Source organism: Apodemus sylvaticus, chromosome 14, assembly GCF_947179515.1.
Source record: "Apodemus sylvaticus chromosome 14, mApoSyl1.1, whole genome shotgun sequence".
Classification (NCBI taxonomy): Eukaryota; Metazoa; Chordata; class Mammalia; order Rodentia; family Muridae; genus Apodemus; species Apodemus sylvaticus.
Window position 1 is genome coordinate 13704315 of NC_067485.1, and position 20543 is coordinate 13724857.

Consider the following 20543-nt stretch of genomic DNA (forward strand, 5'->3'; position numbering starts at 1 on the left):
AGCAGAAATAAATCCTTTCATCTCTTGTCTGTCAATCAGGGTGTTTATTACAACACTGGTAAGCAAGGACAGAAAAGTTGCAGGCAATGATGGAAGAAGTGGGCTACCTGTGGGGTGTGGAAGGGCTCAGAGCAGGGCCTCAGATGGTGGCCTTCAGGCGTCAGGGGTGTTTGGCATGACTCTGATGGCTGGGAGTGCTTGAGGTTTATGATTAGGATAGCAAACACCAAAAGACATTTTAAAAAAACTCATAGCAGTTTCCACACAATGCTAAACAATGTGTTCCTATTTGTGGGGCTGAATTCTACATCCTCTTCATTTCTGTGCTAAGATATTTCAGATACTAGTGTAACCAGGAGGCCCCTGGGAGACAGAATGAGACCTCCTTGGTGGTCTACCCAGATTATTCCCAGGGTGTAGCCAGACCTAGGCCTCTGCCGCCATCTGCTGTGCAGGTCCTGTTGCAAACACTCAGTTTGGCTTGGCAAAAGACACTGTGCTCCAAACAGTAACTTAAAACTGAAAAATGGGCCTTTCTTTCTTCCCCAGAGCACCATAGTACAACACTGCTGCGCATTGCTTAGCAGTGGGAATCCAATCTCAGGAAGCCATCGTTAGGGGTTTTACTGTCGAATTATGACAGCACTTAAGCCTAGAAAGCTACACACATAGGCTGTGCAGTGTGTTACGTGGACAAAGCCTGATGCCCCAGGTCAGTGGTGAACTAAAAACCACTTGTGACCAAGCCAAGCAGGAGAGAATAGGGTCCAATCAAAAGACATTGAAAACAAGGTCCAATCAAAAGACATTGAAAACAATGGAGATGTGAGGTCACCACTCTTACATCATTTGACTATAAACTTTGTTTTTTTTAATTAAAGGAATTAAAATAAAACACTCTAAAACAGCAATAGAAGATATAGTCGATACATGAACTAGTGAACTGTCCCTCAGTGCTAAGTATTATATGTTGTATGCAATTGTGCTTGGTGTGTTTACAACTGGCAGCTCACTAGATTTGTTTACATAGCGTTGCCATAGAAACGGCCACCATATACATAGTTCATTACTGACCAATATCTGTATGGCGTTCATGACTATTCCTTCCATTTTTAACATAAAGCCATGCTTTGAAACAGTGAAGCAACATGCTTAAGGCCACAGAGGTGGGTGGGGTTGTTTCTGACCTCAGTTCTATGCAGCTCTCAAGCCCATAGTCCTTCCTCCTACTTGATGCTATTAAGAATTGAAGAAGCCGGGCAATCACATCCACCCACCCTCTCCATTCCTGGTCCAGCTGCTTCCTCCTGAATGTCCCCTGTCCTGTGTCATTACCCATTTGTTTACCTCCTCACCTGACTCCTCCCCTGTCCCCACCACGTCCCATTTCATCTTCCTAGGGATGACACCTGGAAGCTGAGTGGGCGACGCAAGCCTAATTCTGGAGAGAAGAGAATAGTGAAGAAGACAGGAGGGTGACAAAGTGACGATGACAAGCCCAGCAAAAGCCCTCGCGGGGTTGACAAGGTTTGCTCAAAAGAGATCAGAGATAGAAACACCACCCCGTTGCTATGATTTTAGAATCGCAACAATTGTCTCTGATTTTAGAATCGCAACAATTGTCTCTGGTTTTAGAATTGCAACAATTGTCTCTGCTTTTTCCTCTGGCAAGGAGAAAGCAAAAAGTAATTTCGCTGTGCTGGGGAATATGTGGCAGAACTGGAAATCAGGCCAGTGCCACCTGGAAAGCTGTAGTGCCAGATGGCAGGGAGCCAGGCTCCCAGAGAAGCACCCTCTGGGAGTCGTGGCTGGCATCCTTGACCCAGGTAAAGCAGTGGGTCCTGAGGGCAACTGAATAGGAAGTAAATGACTATCTATAAATTCTTTATTCCAGAAGCACAGGGCCCCCACCTGTCTGTTAATATTGCATTATGTTAGCACGGCATACTTAATGCACCTGAGATGGGCAAAATTCACTTAAGGGTCACAGAGAGAGGATCCACGTTTTTTTTCCATCACATTTAAAGGTTATAACTGGAGCTCTGTCTGCAGCAGGCTTCGTACAACTGTAAGGACATCTCTGTGTGTGCACTGCTTCCCAGTTTCCCAGTGCAGGGCTTCACACTGTCAGCTGTGGCCAAGGCGGGGAGATGTGCACAGTAGGAAATGGCAGATGTGCTAGACCGGGGGTGAGTTAAGAAACTCACATCCTCTAGACCTCTGCAATCTCTAGACCTTACCTGACTGTATCCTACAAAGCCTCTCCCTGGTCTGTCTGTCCACAGAACAAGCCAGCTTCTGAGCTCTACTCCCAACTCAATCTGCCCTTTTGGAAGTGCTTTCTTGAAACAGTAATCCTTCCTTTAAAAAAAAATAAATAAAATAAAATAAACCTCCTCCTCTGGCTGTTCCTCTTGGTCAAGGGCACTACTCCCAAGTCAGAACCTTGGCAGTCAACCTAGAACCCACCTGTTTAAGCCTTGAGATCTGTAACGGTGGATCTCTTGTCAACTTGATGGGAGTTACAAGCACTGTGGTAACCAATTCCCCGGGCATGCCTGTGAGGGGCTCTCTGGATTGGGTTGAGGCAGGAAGCTACACCCTGAGCTGGCTGGGTCCCTACCTAAGATCAGCTGAAACGCCAACATCTGTTCTCTGTTTACTGGCTGCGGATGCCATGTGACTGGTTCTCTCCTGATTCTGCAGCCATGCCTTCCTTCCCATGAAGAACTGCAGAAAACGTGAACCAAGCCAGCAACCCCTTCTTGTCTTCAGTTGCTACTTGTCAGGGATTTTGTCACCACACTGAGGACCAAGGAAGTAGCAAATACACAGTCCTACTGGCCCCAACCCCACAGCTTCACCCTCTGCTTAGACCCCAATGTCACCTTCCTGGACATAATACAGCCAGCTCCTTCTGGACTCATACTACATACATACGTAAAAATAAATACACATGTGCACACAGATGTAGCAATAATAAAGAGGAGGAGGTCATGAATTCAAGGCACAATGGGGAAGACCATGGAAGCGTTAGGGCCAGGAGTGGTGGAAACAGTATAAATACAGTACTCATGTATGAAATTCTCAAAACCAAAAAGGTGATTATGAAAACAACAACAAAACAACAACAACAAAACAACAACAACAACTTTCACACAGTGAGCTGTGCTTTAAGTAAAAGACGGAGGGGGGCAGCGGGGGGTGGGGGGGACCAGCTCCTCACCTTCTGAAGTCTGTTTGCCACAGAATCCCTTGCAGTGACGGGTCTTGGCAGCATGTCAGAAAGGATATTTCAAGGTAGACACTAATGCGTTTACACACATCTCTGCACTCAGCAAAAGGTTCCACTTGTGCCCTCCAGGCTGTGCTACCTGCCACCAGGCTGGCAGCTCAGAATGAGTCAGCCATTGTCCCGGGCTCTAGGACCAGAGTGGAATCAAAAACCTGAAGTCTTACATGTTTCCTAAGTTCAAAGCCAGCAATCAGTAGAAGGCAGAACAGTGGTGCTCCCGTTCTCAGAGATCAAATGCCCCAGCCGCCGACTAGGGAATAGACTTTATAGACTGGGAGGAGGAAGATGCTTGTGAAGATGGGGGTGCTTGTGAAGGGTAGTAGATTAAAACTCTTTGTGCTGTAACTCTGTCCCCACTCAGACAAGTGCAGAGAGCCTTACAGAGCCCAGAGCTGGGCTCCACCCAAGGGAGAGCTGCCCATAATGAGAACACTAGTAATCTTAGTCTATCCACCCCTCCAGAAAGGACAGGGGTGGGGCTGGGGTGGGGGTCTCACAGGACAGAGAATGCGGAATGTTATCACAGTTTCCCAGAGGTACAACAGCCAAGTCCCTATACCCATTATGCAGACCAGAACGTTTTAGTCACTTGTATAAGGACAGTAAGTGCTAGCAAAACACCTTAGCTCTCTTTGATCCAAGGCTTTTGAGATTTACACCGTCCTCTACCGCCTACACGGAGAGGTGAGGTGGCACAGATATTTCTCAGCAAAGGAAAGAGAGCCTCCTAGTGGCTACTAATGTTATTTCAAGTTAACCAGCTACCTTGAAGGTCCCCATAGGGATGTGCCCATAGCTTCACTAGAGGGCGCCAGTGCCTCCGGCATGGTCACATTCCATCCAGGACGTGCCTGTGACCAGTGAAAGCCCTCTGAGAGCCAGGCTTTTTCAGCAGAGAGCTTGCCCTTTTCTTTCCTTCTTTGTAAGCCTGATCTTTCAAGCACATAGCTACCATGCAGTCTGAAGAATGGAAACGAGCCTGGTAGAAACTTCAAACCTCTCTGGACAAGCCACATACTAAACACAGATTTCTCCAAGTCTGCCCAGGCACCTGTTTCCTCAGTCCCACCTAGGGGCTCTTTACCATGCATGTTCTTAGGCCCTACACCACCAACCTAGGGAATAGAAACTCACCTGCAGCCCAGCGACCACATCGAGACCAAGTATAGAAGATTCTAAAGCCAAAGAACTGCAAAGATCTGTTGTTGCATCTCAGCCCTTAGACTGGCTTCATCTGGTCATGTTGGACTCCCCCAAAGTACACAAAGAAGAGTGAGGTCAGATTTCACCCCAAATGTGTCTGGACCCCGAAACCACCTGAGCCCTGCTCAAGAACTGGGGTGTATAATATAGGAAGCACTCCTTAAAGAGTAAAACTCTTGCATCTTGTCAATATTCTCTCTCAACCACAACCCAAAGACCTCAACAATAAGGTGTATGTGTGTGCACACACATGTGTGTATGTGTGTGTTTCTTGATACTTTTCCCAGTTAGACACCCAATACCCTTGCATTGGTTTTAGAAGTAAAACTATATTTCCTTTAGAATTATAAACACAGATGAATTTGGCGGTGGTTGACATGGTCTAAATGTGTACTCCAAAGCTGATGTGTTGCAAACGTAACACACAATGCCATGGGTTGGTGGTGTCTGGAGGTGGTTATCAGGATTGATGACATTGTGACTCAGTGCTCCAGCTGGGGCATTAGTGGCTTTGTAAGAAGAGAGAATGCTGAACCTGCACCCTGGCCCCATCTCGCCAGTGGTGCCCTCTCTCCTGTTAGTGTGAAGCAAGAAGCCTTCACCAAATGTTGGTGTTACATCCTTCCATTTACCAGCCTGCCAAAACATAAGACAAATCCCTATCATTATTGGAATATGCTTATTAATTCTTTGAGAATTCATACACCTATACAATGCATCTTGATCATGTTCATCTCCAGTCCTCCCCTGAACTCCTCCCAGATCCACCCCATTGGTGGCTCTCCTAACTTAATGTCCTCTTTCATTTTTTTACTCATACCAAGTTCAACTTAAGAAGACCATATACCTAGGAGTGTGGGGCCATCCCTTGGAGCACGACTGGCTGAAAAGCCCAGGCTCTTTCCCCAGAAGCCTCCCTTGGCAAGAGCTCCTCAGCCAGAGTTTAGGGATTTGTGAGCCTCACACCCCCCCCCAAATCACCCATATTCTTTATAAGTTATCCAGCTTTGCTTGTATCTTATCTTAGCAATGGAAAATAAACAAGTACTGGCCTACTTATAAATATTTTCACTCCCTAGTGACTGACTGCCTACTGTTGAGGGGTTCCTTTCTAGAACCTTCCAATTGTATTGTGTCTATTCCTGTAGTATTAATAGGATGGAGGCATAGAGTCCTTTGTCTATCAGCAAACAGTAGGTGAGTTTTGAGTTATTTATGCCCAAGGATCAGAAGCAAAGGGCAGACAGGTCCTTTGTAGTGAAAAACACAACAAGAGGAGAGGAAGAAGAGATGAGGTGTGGACTCAGAAGCAAGGTAGGAAGAGCTTTTTGAGCAATTTCAAAGTGGAATTAGATCCCTGTAGGGATGTTGCTGTGAGTTCAAAAACTGTGTCCCTCCCCTAACTCTCTCTCTCTCTCTCTTTCTCTCTCTCTCTCTCTCTCTCTCTCTCTCTCTCTCTCTCTCTCTCTCTCTCTCTCTCTCTCTCTCCCCTCCACTAGGCTTTACAGGGACACAGGCTACAGCTTCTTAGAGTGTAATTCATGATCCTATAGGGGTGACATAACAGAATGTGGTAGGGAGCAACAAAAAGGGAGGGACAATGGGAAGCGGTAATTCTGAACACACAGCAGCCAAAGAGAATGTCACTGCAAGAGCTCAGTGACCTCAGGGTGCTGCCTCGGGTGACCTCATCGTAGACTTGGCTCTGAGCATACGACACACATGCTTGGCACAGCACATGCTACGCCAGCAAGCACACACAGAGCTTGGCCCAGATTTGAGACTCTAGCACGTTATGAATCCATGTCTTTGCTGTACACACAAAGTCTTCTCCTCTTACAAAAGCGCATGAATTTAATTATAGGAACCAAAGGCCCCTAACATGTTCCTGTTGTCTGTCCTTAGCATGTGGCACTGTGAATGGCACAAGACCCTCTGCTTTAACTAGGGCTAGTGGAGTACGTGGGGCTGAAGATCTAACAGACACAAAGCCCTGAGCTCAGTCCCAGCACAGCAGAAAAACCAGCCATGGCAGCATCTACCCATTCTGCCCATGATGCCAGCACTCCAGGCCGGAGGAAGGAGAATGAGAAAACAGAAGCCAACCTCCACAGCTACTTTGACACCAGCCTGGGCTATGTAAGACACTTTCTCTGAAAAAAAAATATAAATTAATGTAAATTGAATTTACTTTTAAGTTGCTGAATGGAATTTTATTAAAAAAAATTGTTAACTGAATGTTGACATCATATTAGGTTTTCTAGCCATTTCTGAAATGATCCTAAACACATCTCCACCACGTCATAGTACATATTTATGCTAAGCTGTAGCTTAAGAATTAAATCCAGTTCTCATCTCTGAAATATGATGATGTCCTATATCCTATAGCACCAAATATATAGCCAATATTTAATTCTTTATATAAAAATAACCTCACCCACCTTGCCGTCATGCAAATTTGCTTTCATCTGATTAAGGATAACATTTTATGCAAACAAGGAATAATTTAAAATAATTTTCTACACGATTTGCCATCAGTAAATGTTTGGTTTGTATATCTGTTTTATTAACCCATGCACCTGGGGCTGTGTGTGGTAAGGTTTAAAAAGTCCCACCCTAAACAGGGTCACAGCAAAGGGAGTCATAGGAATGTGTCTAATCAGAGGTGCAGGTGCGCAGGGCTGTCACCATGGTGTAGAAGAAACATGCCCACCACTGCCTTCCTGAACCCACTAGAAGGGCAAGTACTGGGAGGGGCTTCTTGGTGTCTGCTGCTTTGGGCATTAGAGTCTCTTTTCTTTCTCTGTTGTGTTGCTTTAAGGAAACAGGGTGAGTTCAAGACATAAATGATGGACAGGCAGAGGAGCATTCTCCTGGGAACTCATCTGACACCAAAGGGCGGGTGGGCAGACAGACAGACAGACAGGGAGAATCAGATCAGGTTCAGTGGAGTCAAGTGGAGATAAATTATAGAGGAGCAGATCTGAAGTCCATAAAATTTGGTTCACACCAAATTACCATGCATCTATGCAACCTCATAGCCGGGGGCTGTGTTTGAACCTGATAATTATGAAATGACTTTAGAGGCCATGTGACTGCATTGTGTGGCTCCTTGGGTACTCACTTTAATGAGCTTGGAGGAAAAAATACAGTGGCGTTCCCAACCTTTATTTTCAGTAGTAAGGCTTTTTCAACAAATTTATTTATACTCAAAGAAACATCTTGTCCTGATTATTATACAATGTAATGGCCGTCGCATGACCCAACTACACCCGTAAGTACATACAATCATTGTGCGCCAGTTAGCGTGACAATGAGCAGATAACTGAGAAGGGTTAAGTAAATAATACAGTAAATGCTTTGTCCAAAGAAACTGCAAATGTACTTGGAGTAAGAAAACAGTGGATGGTGGGAAATGCTGAAGCATTTGGGGTTCACAGGTGCAGTAATGGAGAAGCCCCCATTTTGGTGGCACTGGTGATGGGTTACACTGGTGGCTCCCAATCAGCCCACCAGGGCAGACTTCATACTTCCGTGCGGCCTCTCCCTTTGACTTTCCTGTCCTTGAGGGACAGTGGGCAGTATGCTGTGTCCCTCCTGAGCCTGGGCCTTGAATCTCAGCAAGTGCCATGCAGGAACTGACGGAACTCTGTAAAAGTCTCTCTCCATAAAACTGCTGCTGTGTTGTCAGAGAGACCAAGGCAGGACAAACTGGAGACTCAGGAGGAAGGGCAGAGGAGTGTGCGGCTATGTGTGCGGCTGTGTGTCTGTGCGTCTGTGTGTGTTTCCGTGTGTGTATCTGTGGGTGTCTGTGTGTGTGAGTGTGTGTGTCTGTGTGTAAGTGTGTGTATGTGTGTGTTTGTGTCTGTGTGTTAGTGTGTGTGTCTATGTGTCAGTGTGTGTATATGTGTGTTTTTGTCTGTGTATGTCTGTCTGTGTGTGTCAGTGTGTGTGCATGTCTGTGTGTATGTGCTTGTATCTGTGTGTGTGTCTACATGTGTCCCTGTGTGTGTGTATGCCTGTGTGTGTCTGTGTGTGTCAGTGTGTGTGTGCGCATGCCTATGTGTATATGTGTTTGTGTCTGTGTCTATGTGTGTCTGTGTATGTTTGTGTGTCTCTGTGTGTGTGTCTGTGTGTGTTTGTGACTTTGGATGTGTGCATGAATGGAGTCTTTACTCATAAGAAATCAGCCACAAATAAACCTTCCAAATCCACACACTTTGATTAACTTGAATACAAATACATCGTGTTCTCATCTGCAGGCTTCCCACTCTTCAGTCACATACACACCTACTCACTCCTTCATGTACTCGCTCACACTGCACACACTCTATACTGATCTATACTCTCAGCCAACCACACAAACAACACAGAGAGACATACATCCACACTCTATACTGATCTATACTCTCAGCCAACCACACAAACAACACAGAGAGACATACATCCACACTCTATACTGATCTATACTCTCAGCCAACCACACAAACACATACACAGAGACATACATCCACACTCTATACTAATCTATACTCTCAGCCAACCACACAAACAACACAGAGAGACATACATCCACACTCTATACTAATCTATACTCTCAGCTAACCACACAAACACACACACACACAGACATACATCCACACTCTATACTAATCTATATTCTCAACCAATCACACACACAGAGAACTACATCCACACTCTATACTAATCTATACCTCTCAGTATACACACACACTATACTAATCTATTTCTCTCAGTCACACACACAGACACACATACAAATGAGTAGACATTCTATATTAGTCTATACTTCTCAGTATACACAAACATGTACATACTCTATACTAATAAACTATACCTCTCAGTCAACCATACACGCACATACACATATGCATCCACACTCTATACTAATGCATACCTCTCAGTATACACAACTATACTAATCTATGTCTCTTAGTATACACACACTCTATACTAGTCTTCTCTGTATACATACACATGTACACATTCTATATTAGTCTATACTTCTCAATATACACATACATGCACATACACTCTATACTAATCTATACCTCTCAGTATACACACACACTCTATACTAATCTATATCTTTAGTACACACACACACACACACACACACTCACTCTCACACTCACACTCTCAATACTCTGCTTCCTGACTGAGCATTAAGTGACACCCTTGTTCTTCCGTCTCCTTCAGCCTCTGGTAGGGACGCTGGGCTCTATTCCTTATCACCCCCTTCTCTGACCCCACTGTCTGTTGGTGTCTAGACTGAACAGGTCTCTTTATCTCTAGTGCCATATTTACATAGAGGGCACCTCCTGCCTGCCCGCTGTGATACTTCAAGCCCTGGCTCCTCCTGTTAAAATGACCTTGTAGCTGTCACAGACTTTAGAATTCCTATTCTATTCAGCAGGAGCACCATGTTCTACCACTGATGGGGGGACTTCTCTCCTGTAACTATCTAATTCGAGTGGCCCTGACTGACAGGACCCCCTTCTTCTCATCCATCATTCAGGAGACTGGATGGCTTTCATCTTGTGGCCCTATGTTCTTGTAGGGCAGAACTTCCCAGCCTGTGGGTTATGACCCCTTCGGATCAATTTGTGACAATGAGAATACATCCCGTGTATCAGATATTTACATTATGATTCATAAGAGCAGTGAAATTATTGTTATGAAGTAACAACAAAAACCCTCTGTGGTTGGGAGTCACCACAACATGAGGAATTGTGTTAAAAGCTCACAGCATCAGCAAGGTTGAGAACCACTGGTTTAGGATCTTAAAGTCCTCTGTGTCCAGCGCTGATTGGGAAGTGTGTACCAGGAAGTGCCCTGAGGTTGTTCCTGCAGTTTACATGCAAGAATTCAGCACTCAGTCAGCACAAGAAGCAAGGCAGACTGGGAAATGCTATTCACACACAGCTTGTCCATGTTCTCTTTAGAAAGTAGGCCATGGGGATAGTCACGCAGGGCGGTTGCATATTGTCATGGATGTGGGGAGGTGAGTATATGGCTGGTATACAGCAACAAATGCACTGGAAGGCAGAGCAAGAATTTTACAGGGAGAGACTACTAAGGCTTTAGCAGGACCGAGGGAAGGTGCTGTGTACCCTGAAGTCATTTTTACTGCTTCACAATTACCTTGTGTTCTGGCTTTGTGTGTGTGGAAATATCTACATGGGTGTTTATATGTGTCATGTGTGTCTATGGGTTCTAGCATATGTATGTGTGGTCATATATTATGATGCGTATATGTGTGATCCTGGCGGGGTATGTATGTGATCACATGTGTGTGTATAGTATCTGTGAATATATGTTTCTATATGAGTATGTACATGTAAAGTCATAGTCATTGATGTGAGTAGCAATTTTTTTTCCATGGCCACACATGTGTGGACATATGTATGTGGTCACATGAATAATTACATGTGGTGGTCACATGTGTTTGTGTGGTCTAATGTGTGTGCTTCTGTATGTATTGTTGTGTGTCATCATATGTATGTGTAGTCACACACATGTCTATGTGTAGTCATATGTGTGCAATCATGTATACCAGTATGTGGTCATGGGGATGAGTAGTCAAGCTTTTTTTTGAGGCCATGGGTATACATATATGGTTTTGTGTGGTCATGTGTGTGGCCATGCATGTGAAGTTCTGTGTTTGTATCTGTGTGATTACATGTGCTTGTAAGCATGTGTGTGAGGACTGCATGGACGCTCCACAGGTTTGAAGAATGGTTCAGCCTGGGACTTGAGCATCACTTTATGAGGACAAGAAGGTGACATACGTTCAGTAGTAACCTATCGTCACAATTTGAATTTTGATCTTTCCCCACCCATACATGTACACGATACTTTGTGTCTCAGTCACAGACAGCTGTGAGCCACAGCTGTCCTAAGGAGTGGCAAGTCAGTGGCCTATGATATAGTCAACTTAGAATGAATTCATTATCTGTAGTGGCTTATTTCTGGTTGTCAATTTAACCCAGGCTGGAGTTATCACAGAGAAAGGAGCTTCGGTTGGGGAAGTGCCTTCATGAGATCCAGCTGTGGGGCATTTTCTCTATTAGTGATCAAGGGGAGGGGGCTTGTGGGTGGGGCCATCCTTGGGCTGGTAGTCTTGGGTTCTGTAAGAGAGAAGGCTGAGCAAGACAGGGGAAGCAAGCCAGTAAGCAGCATCCCTCCATGGCCTCTGCATCAGCTCCTGCTTCCTGACCTGCTTGAGTTCCAGTCCTGTCTTCCTTTAGTGATGAACAGCAATGCAGAAGTGTAAGCTGAATAAACCCTTTCCTCCCCAACTTGCTTCATGGTCATGATGTTTGTGCAGGAATAGAAACCCTAAGACATTATCATAACCCCTTTATAAGCCTAGTGTATGTAACATGAATATATAATCTATGTGTGCACCTATGCATGATACACTAGCATCTTATTACAATGTTCTTAATGAAGCTCTGGAATTTTATTCGCTCTCAAATCTTTAGTGCACAACTTTTTAACACCCTGTGTAACTGTGTAACAAAACTGGAGGCACACATACGGTATTCATTTTCATCGTGTATCCGGGATGGTTGTGCTGAAGAAATGTGTCAGCACAGTGTTTGAGTTAGTTCTGCATCTTTCCTGGCCAGTCATCTCACTGAAAAGACAGCAGGCACTATTCAGACTGAGGATTCAGCAGACTTGTCTTTAGCTTGCCTCCTCCAGGGGAAAATGACCTTATCGGGTGCCAGTGATGAAAATATTTGATCTTTCGAGTGAAAATCAGAATCTGGGAGAATCTATGTCCACTACCAGGAATTTGACAGTTTCCCAATAACTAAATGTTCATCACAGGGGGTGGTGCACGGAAACTGTAGCCCTCAGAAAATGAAATGCGTCCACATCTTGAAGCTCTGCAGGACCCAATGAAATAATGTTTCAAAATGACCAGTGGGTGACCTTACAGAGTCATGCACAGGGAAATAGCAAGTAAGAGAAGTTGATGGGTTTTATGTAACCGCATAAAACAATTCAGGAATAAGATCACAACCTAGAATTTGAAACTATTTGTCAATTTTATGCTGCAAAATAAAGAATATACAAAATCCATCTGCAAAGGGCTGTTAAAATACTCTTTCTCCATCCCAACACTTGAGGCAAATGCTGTAGTGGGGTTGGGAGTTCAAGGCCTTCACCGGCTACAGAGCAAGGACACAGACACTGTCCCAAAACTATGGCTCCCTCCCATCCTAAATGTGTAAGACAAGCTTTTCTCTCTACACTTCCTTTACCTTAACACGACAGATTAAATGAAAAGTGGTGGGGACACAACCCTGTCTCTTACTAACCGGGGCATGAACGAGATCTGAACAAAAACTTCAAAACACCACTCTGCCATTAGCTTGTTCTGTATTTGAAAACTGAAGTTGCTTCTCATGAAATGCATTGCAGGCTTGAAAATCCCTTAAAATAGCCACTGTATGATTTCATCAGTTTCAATAGTCAGCCTAGCAGATGTGGATGAATTTAGTTTGCAAAAACAACAGTAAACATTAGAATTAAATAGTAAATACTAATATATGCTGTGGTGGTTTAAATGAGAACTGTCACCAAGAGGCTCAGGCTTTTGAATATGTGCTTCCCAGTTGCTGACACTGTTTGGAGGGACGCTCCAGGATTGCTGCAGGAAGTGTGCCTGCCACTGGGGAGGATTTTGAGAGTTCACAGCCTCTTCCTGCTTCCAGTTCACTCCCTCTCTGATTCTTGTTTGAAGGTGTGGCCTACCGGTTTCCAGCCCCCACCACCAGGCACCTTGACAGCTGCTTGCTTTCCAGTCAGAATGGACTCGTATTCCTCTGGAGCTGTAAGCCCAAATAAACTCTTGCCTCAAAAAAGAAAAAGAAAAAAGAAAAAAGGAAAAAAGAAAAAAAGAAAAAAGAAAAGAAAGGAAAGAAGAGAAAAGAAAAAGAAAAGCCTTGGTCATGGTGTTTTATCACAGCTACAGAAAAGCAGCTAATACACATAGTAAATATAAATATCAAAGCAGTAAGTAAAATAGTAACAAATGATTTTAGGAATAATATCCAAATGTTTACGAACTATTAGTGAGATAGCGCTAGGCATCCTCCAGGCAGTCTGTCTGCTCTTTAACTGTAACGACTGTCACACCAGCTCCTCTCCTTTCTGTAACTTATGAGAACTAACCGTGCTGGGGCACGATCCAAGCCCCAAGGAGAGAACTCAGCAGAGGGGCAGAGGGTTGGCCTCGGCCCTGCCTGAGTGGGAAAAATAAAAAGACTCTCCCCAAGTGCAGCGAGGCTGGAGTGGGTGCAGGTGCTGACGTCAGTGAGATGCTGATCAGGAAGCAGAAGTTTGTCTTCATAAATTTGCTAGATCCTTAGTGAAGCGCTCATGCTGTCCCAGGCTGGCACCAGCACCGGGAAGACACAGAAGGGTGACGGGGTGAACGCCCCTGTGCACTGCCTCCAGGGAGGTGAAAGGCTCCGTGGCTTTTCATAGATGTGGAAGCCAGCTGCCTCGGTCGACCAGCTGCCTCGGTCGAGATCTGCGTTCTGTCACTTGGTGCACCTATGCAGGATGTCTAAGGTCTCTGTAAAATGGGACAATAGTACTTACCCTAGGAGGGGGTTCTGAGCATCAAAACCATTAGCACGTGTAGCCAGAGCCAGAACGGGTGTCACAAGATCAAACATTTGGGGGCTGGAGAGATGGCTCAGCGGTTACTCTCCTGATGGTCTTGAGTTTAAATCCCCGCAACCACATGGTGGCTCACAACCATCTGTAACAAGATCTGACGCCCTCTGCTGGAGTGTCTGAAGACAGCTACAGTGTACTTACATATAATAAATGAATTTTTTTTAAAAAGATCAAACATTTATTTGATCTTCATCAATAACTCTTTTCCTTACTTTCTCCCACGTATGTTTCTTTTTTGTTTGTTTGTTTTGGTTTGGTTTTGTTTTTTCGGGACAGGGTTTCTCTGTATAGTTCTGTCTGTCCTGGAACTCACTTTGTAGACCAGGCTGTCCTCAAACTCAGAAATCTGCTTGCCTCTGCCCCCCTAATGCTGGGATTAAAGGTGAGCACCACCACTGCCTGGCTCCATCTACGGTTCTTGTAGTTGAAGTTTGATATCCAATTTCCTCAGGCTGCCTTGACTTACATCTAGACAGCCAGACCAGAGAGGCATCCTCTGGTCCATAAGTTCCTTCCTTAGCTTTGAGCACAGTCTCATGTGGACTAAACATGGTATAGGGAGCAGAGACGAGCATCAGATGGCTGTGACGGGAGCCTGAGAGAGCCGAAGACACTCATCTGAGCTGCCACGATCCATCTGGTGAGTTAACTGAGCCTGAGTCCCCTGGTTCCTGGCTGTTGGCCCGCACCTGAAGCTGAGGAGCTATTATTTGCCCAAGGTGAGACCACGTAGAAGTAATGGCGTGTGATTTCCACTTCTGGCGAGATGAGAAGAACAACTTGTTCTAAAATCTAGAAGCAGGAAATTCTATACCGGGAAACTGTTTTGTGCACAATGCTACCGTAAGTACTTATAGTATCTGTCCATCCATGTGTGTGAGGTGTACAGAATATCAATAAATATTTTTGAGTAGACTTGGATCCCATCCCTAAGATAATTATTATCTATATTTTTCTAAAATAAAATTTAAAAACAGTGATACGAAATACCTCTGGTTCCAGGCATTACAGGATGAAGGAAGCTTAACCAGTGCCCTATGATGATTTTGTTTAGCCTGCATGAGGCTCCTTTGAAACTGAATATCTTAATACTACCAGTAGAGGGCGCCAGTGTCTGCAAAGCAGTCTCTTTCTAATCCTATCTTTGGCCCTGCAGCAGTCAGAGGGATACAATTGGGATCAGATTTCTCTACCAAGCCTGAAAGAACTAGGACGCATGGCTGGCTGCACACCTCCGGCCCTGGGTCATAACTCAACGTACCGCGTCACTTTGAAAGTACAGATTGGTCTGATGAGCATGGACCTAACCCGTGGAAGGTTCTTTTATCTTTTGATAACCCATAGGTATCAGTGGACGCTGCTGAGAAGGGACTGTTCACTCCAGGCAATGCTGGATTTACAGGATCTGACCATAAGTCCCCTTATCTGCAAAAGAGAGAGAGCTCCTCTGAGCCCTGAGGGGTCCCGTGTAAGCAAATATGCTTGCTGCATGCAGGGGACGCTGGGTGTAATAACTTAGATTCTCCTTAAGGAAAATCCTCCAACAGAATCCGAGCCAGGGTGGCTATAGGGCTTCTAATGCCACCTAGTGACGGGCTTGTGGTGACAGTAATAATTGATTAAATTTGCCATAGTTTCCAAGGCTGTCATATTCATTGTTGTTCGATTCCGACAAGAGTCCTGTGTAATTAGTGCATTTTTACAGTTAACGGTGCCAAGTTAGGGTTCAAGGATCGTTCCTCAAATGAAGAATGAGAAGCAGCTCACAGTTTCAATTGCCATTCAGAGGTCACTGGGGCCGGCCCAGCCCCTGGGAGCCGATGGTATGAGAGCAGGCTCTGTAGGCTGGGAGCCAAGCACGAGCATTGTGGGAGCCGAGCGAGCATTGTGGCTGCTCACAGACTTCTCCCATCTGGCTCCTGAGCTAGCTCAGGAAGGTGGGCCAGCCCCAGCTCCTCTTACAGAGATGAGGCAACTCTGGTTGGGGAGAGTCGTGCAAGTTGAAGTGGCCAGAGTTGCAGAACAGGATGCTGACAGAGGAGACAGAAGCACTGGGGAACAGGTGGAGAGCATCAAACGTCCAAGAAGCGCGGCCCCATCAGACCCCTTGTGTGACGGTGTAAGCTTAGCCTCTCCATTTACAAAACAGAAAGACTTTTCCTGCCCGCGTTATAGGCTTACTGTTTTTTTTTTTTGACAAGGTAGGATCTGAGTGGGGCAAAGGGTGTGAGAAAAATATTTCCAAAGGCCAGGGGAAAAATGGCAACCTACCCTACCCACCCCAAGAAATATCTTCCCTTTCCAAAAGTAAAGGAAAGGGAGGGGCCTATTCAGAAATGCCAGATGCCTCCACTATATAATGCCATCTAGTCAGGTCATGAGGACAGGGAGAGATCAGTTAACGTTCATTTTTAAAGGGTGGTTAGTCTTCTTATAACATGGTTTGCACAATACAGGCAACTGTCATAGTGCAGTGAAGGGCTGGAGTGGGGTGAATTTGGCTTTATCCTATCCTTTTCAGCTGATGTACACGTACCTTAGTCCGTTTTTCCATTTTCATAACAATAATCTCAAGGCTGAGTGACTAAGAACGAAAGAGGAATGCACTCAGCTGTGGAGGCGCAGCTCTGGCGCCTGCTAGGGCACCTTAGGTGGGGACGGAGGTGCTGTAAGCCTTCCCCCCCACCCCCCACCCTGGAGATCATCCTCGGAGACCCATCCCCGGAGACCTCATCTAACCCCGACTACTTCCCAAAGGCCTCTCCAGGTTCCATTAACTCATGAAACTGCAGCAGAGGAGGAGCTAAAAGAGGCAGGCTTCCAGAATGTTCAGAGAAACAGAAAGAACAAGGCATGAATAGAGAACTGGAACAGCAATGCATTCTGGGGCGAGGCCACAGGGCCGGGCAAGTCTAGAGCAAAGCCGCCAGCTGGGGGCGCTCATGGGTGGGGCTGACTGGAGAGAATCTGCAGGGCTGTCAATCACCTCTGCTCCAAGGCAAAGGGATGAGCAGTTGGTTTGGGGGGGCGGGGGGGGGTGGAAGGACTCACAGGGAGAGACCAGTTGACTCCCAACTATACACTCCAGAATGAGACACTCTCCAGAGTAGCGACATCCACGACATCCAGCTTCAGAGGACGGCTCCACGCTGTCTCCATGTCACCGCTCTGCTTTCTCTGATGCAGGCTCCATTTTCTACGAGTCTTTCTTTATGTGGTTTTATGCACTCGCCTATGAGCCAGTGATTGTCTAGAGAAATACCCATCTCCCTCCGACCATCCTGAGTCCACCACTCACCTCGCAGCAGGAGGAGGATGTTTTGTCTACACTGTAGTCTCTGAGTGGTGCAAGTTGCTACCTTGTGGGACACTCGGTGGAAACTGAGAGTGTATGGTTGCTTTTCTGTGGCTGTGATAAAACCCCAGGACCGTGCAACTTAGAGAAGAAAAGACTTTACTCAGGCTTACGGTTCTGGAGGGGTAGGAGAGGCCATTGCGATGAAAGTCATTGTAACAGGCATCACGCATGGTGGCAGGGGCAGGATGCTGAGAGCTCACATCCTCAACTTCAAAAGGAGGCAGAACAAACTAGAAATGCAGCGTGCCTATAAGATGCTCAAATGCCCCCATCAATGACATGCCTTGCCCCCTGAGCCTCCCAAAACAGGGTCACTAACTGAGTACTGAGTACTGAGCACATTCAACTTCCTGAGCTTATGGGGACATTCACTGAGTACTTAGTACTGAGTACATTCAACTTCCTGAGCCTACAGGGACATTCACTGAGTACTAAGTACTTAGTACTGAGTACATTCAACTTCTTGAGCCTACAGAGGCATTCACTAACTGAGTACTGAGGACATTCAATTTCCTGAGCTTATGGGGACATTCACTAGCTGAGTATTGAGTACATTCAACTTCCTGAGCCTATAGGGGCATTCACTGACTGAGTACTAAGTACTGAGTGCTGAGTACTGAGCACATTTAACTTCCTGAGCCTACAGACACACTAAGTACTGAGTACATTCAACTTCCAGAGCCTACAGGGACAGTTCTCATTCTGACAACCCCAGGAATCTATCAGCAAAAACAAACAACTAAAAATAAAGCACCCCTCAGCTGAGGTCAGCTACTACTCCATCCGATTTTGTGAGCTTGACTAATCTTAGAGATCCCCTACGGATGTGGTAACTGGTCTGTTCCTTATGTCATTGTATGTAATGTCTTCCATGCCTATCCATGTTGCCACAAGACATGGGGATTCTTTACTTTTGAAGGCAGGGTAGTATTACATCACATGTACCCCTCTTCTCCGTAATTTCTCCATCAGTGGATAATGAGGCTCCGTGCCGTCCGTGCCTTTTAGGAATGGCACTGCAGTGTCAGGAGATAACTCAAAGAGTCTTGGCTGGGTTCCTTTGGCCTGTGAAGCAGAAGCGAGATACCTGCCCCCTTCTCTAGCCCTATTTTTAGCATCTGGAGAGCGTTCCTATCACTTTCCACAGTGGCTGAGCTCTCTCTGCCCCCACTTCCTCGGACCCTCACCGGCGCTCACTCCAGTCCCCGAGGTCTGTTGTGAAAATGGCAGCTGAGGTTCGAATCTGCAGTGCCCCTCACAGGTTCAAGTTTATCAAAACTCAACAGCCAACTTGGGCCAGTGGAGAGAAGTCCCGGCTAGTGTGATGGGGTCACTAGGTGTGTGTCTTTGGAGTTTGGGATCACTCCTGGTTCTCAGTGGCCCCGCTGGTTCCTCCTCCGCCACACACTCCTGCCAGCAGGAGCTCCATCCGCCATGCTGCCTTGAGGAGAGGATGGAAGCCCCTCTGGATTAAGCTCTCCTCTCTAGAATGTTGCATCAGGTCGTCCGTCACAGTGACACAGAAGTACCTGGGCATGTGCTAGCCGGCCAAGAGGAGTGACGTGACACCTCACTGTGGTTTCGATGTCACTTAGTGATGGCTAGCGCTTCCGAGCAGTTCTTCACATGCTTGTCTGCTGTTGTCTTCAGAGAACTGGTGATGCAGGTCACTCTACACCTTCTTCTTGGGGCACGCTCAGGGGAGTTTCAGCTATTGATGAACACCCCAAAACTGAGTACTTCAAAATGCAATGGTCCAGCTAAGCGTGATGGTGCATGGTTGGGACCCCGTACTTTGGAGGCAAATCAAGGAGGATCACCTTGACTCCAGGACCAGCCCAGGCTATATTATATAGTTCAAGTGGAGCCTGTGTTAGCATTTCTTCTAGGTTCCGCCCAAAAGTTAGTTACCTAGCAACAGCCAGGTTTGAGCTGGCTTGCTATAAAACCATTGGGCTCTCTCCTCCTCTCCCTTTCTCTCTCCCTCCCTTCCTCTCTCTCTCCCCCCTCTCTCTCCTCTCTCCCCTCTTGTTGTCCTCCTCCCTTACCCCTCTCTTTCCATATGTTCCTAGCTGGCCTCCTCCCTTCTTCCTTTCTCGTGTTCGGATCCTCTCCTTTCCCACGCCCCCTTCCCATGTCCCAAATAAACTCTAGACCTACCGTATGGTTGGTACCTGAGTGAGAGGGGTGCCTCAGCACAGGCCGCTAAGGCACCCCCTCCCGCCGCATCACGCCACTCCATTATAAAACGTATCAGCCTGAGCTACAAAGTATGACCTTGTCTCACCCAGCTGTCTACCTCCTTGGGAAAAGGAAAAGGAAAACGAAGAAACAAAACCTAAAACAGCAACAAAGAAACAGCATGTGGACAAGCGGCGGCTTCTCCTGAGCCCACAGGCTCTGTGGTACACCTTTTCCTGTCTCACCTAAGGTTGCTCTCAGCCTGCAGTCAAGCAGGAGCAAAAGCCCAAGGCTGTTTCTGCTCTCTTCGACCACTTGTCGTCTACAAAGATGGGAACGAGACGAGAGTATGGATCTGGAATTGCTCCAGCAGTGACAAGACCAACGAACTTTTTTCTGTCACCTAACTGCCCAGAGCCACAGTCCTGATCCCTATTTGTTAGCTAAGTGTGGGAGCAATCTCTTAGTGGGGCGTGGCAGGTCACTTGTCTGGGTCCCATGTACAGAAAAGGCCATTCCAGCTGGACTCTGAGCATTAGAGAAGAACCTCTTATCCCAGGCTGAGTCCTGGATGCTTAACATCAACAAAGAGTGAAGACCTTGGAACAAGAAGACCCCGCCCTGCCTTTGTCGTTTACATAAGAGCGCCACATCAAAGAGCGCGGCCCACCCACTCATTGATGCCGCCTCAGCTTGAATACACTGCAGGTGTTTGCGGGTGTTTGGCTGGCTGAGTAAATAAACCTCTCTAAGACTCAGTCTCTTGTTTGAAAAATAGTAATA